Genomic DNA, 1,949 nt, shown 5'->3' with positions numbered 1-1,949 from the left:
TTGTCGTAGGCCGATGAAACCGCGTGCAATAGCTTCGTCTCGTCGAACTACACGAGTGCAATGCGCGAAGTTTGCGTGTGAACGATTTGTCTTCGAGAAAAAGTCGATTATACATATGCGTTTTTACGACATCGTGGGAATCACTTTTTTTTGGCTGCACCTAGACAAAATCTGGCATCATATTCGGTTTCAGCACGTCGAATAACCAAGGAAACTGATGCAACATCGTTTTCTTCGCGACCACAGCTCACGAAAAACTCAATCATAGAAGTTGATATTCGTGTCCGATATGATGGCATATAACTTGAGTACACATTGTCGTAGGCCGATGAAACCGCGTGCAATAGCTTCGTCTCGTCGAACTACACGAGTGCAATGCGCGAAGTTTGCGTGTGAACGATTTGTCTTCGAGAAAAAGTCGATTATACATATGCGTTTTTACGACATCGTGGGAATCACTTTTTTTTGGCTGCACCTAGACAAAATCTGGCATCATATTCGGTTTCAGCACGTCGAATAACCAAGGAAACTGATGCAACATCGTTTTCTTCGCGACCACAGCTCACGAAAAACTCAATCATAGAAGTTGATATTCGTGTCCGATACGATGGCATATAACTTGAGTACACATTGTCGTAGGCCGATGAAACCGCGTGCAATAGCTTCGTCTCGTCGAACTACACGAGTGCAATGCGCGAAGTTTGCGTGTGAACGATTTGTCTTCGAGAAAAAGTCGATTATACATATGCGTTTTTACGACATCGTGGGAATCACTTTTTTTTGGCTGCACCTAGACAAAATCTGGCATCATATTCGGTTTCAGCACGTCGAATAACCAAGGAAACTGATGCAACATCGTTTTCTTCGCGACCACAGCTCACGAAAAACTCAATCATAGAAGTTGATATTCGTGTCCGATATGATGGCATATAACTTGAGTACACATTGTCGTAGGCCGATGAAACCGCGTGCAATAGCTTCATCTGGTCGAACTACGCGAGTGCAACGCGCGAAGTTTGCGTGTGAACGATTTGTCTTCGAGAAAAAGTCGATTATACATATGCGTTTTTACGACTTCGTAGGAATCACTTTTTTTTGGCTGCACCTAGACAAAATCTGGCATCATATTCGGTTTCAGCACGTCGAATAACCAAGGAAACTGATGCAACATCGTTTTCTTCGCGACCACAGCTCACGAAAAACTCAATCATAGAAGTTGATATTCGTGTCCGATATGATGGCATATAACTTGAGTACACATTGTCGTAGGCCGATGAAACCGCGTGCAATAGCTTCGTCTCGTCGAACTACACGAGTGCAATGCGCGAAGATTGCGTGTGAACGATTTGTCTTCGAGAAAAAGTCGATTATACATATGCGTTTTTACGACATCGTGGGAATCACTTTTTTTTGGCTGCACCTAGACAAAATCTGGCATCATATTCGGTTTCAGCACGTCGAATAACCAAGGAAACTGATGCAACATCCTTTTCTTCGCGACCACAGCTCACGAAAAACTCAATCATAGAAGTTGATATTCGTGTCCGATATGATGGCATATAACTTGAGTACACATTGTCGTAGGCCGATGAAACCGCGTGCAATAGCTTCTTCTCGTCGAACTACACGAGTGCAATGCGCGAAGTTTGCGTGTGAACGATTTGTCTTCGAGAAAAAGTCGATTATACATATGCGTTTTTACGACATCGTGGGAATCACTTTTTTTTGGCTGCACCTAGACAAAATCTGGCATCATATTCGGTTTCAGCACGTCGAATAACCAAGGAAACTGATGCAACATCGTTTTCTTCGCGACCACAGCTCACGAAAAACTCAATCATAGAAGTTGATATTCGTGTCCGATATGATGGCATATAACTTGAGTACACATTGTCGTAGGCCGATGAAACCGCGTGCAATAGCTTCGTCTCGTCGAACTACACGAGTGC

Source organism: Diachasmimorpha longicaudata, unplaced genomic scaffold (assembly GCF_034640455.1).
Source record: "Diachasmimorpha longicaudata isolate KC_UGA_2023 unplaced genomic scaffold, iyDiaLong2 ctg00000082.1, whole genome shotgun sequence".
In the NCBI taxonomy this organism is placed as follows: domain Eukaryota; kingdom Metazoa; phylum Arthropoda; class Insecta; order Hymenoptera; family Braconidae; genus Diachasmimorpha; species Diachasmimorpha longicaudata.
This window is presented reverse-complemented; position numbering follows the sequence as displayed.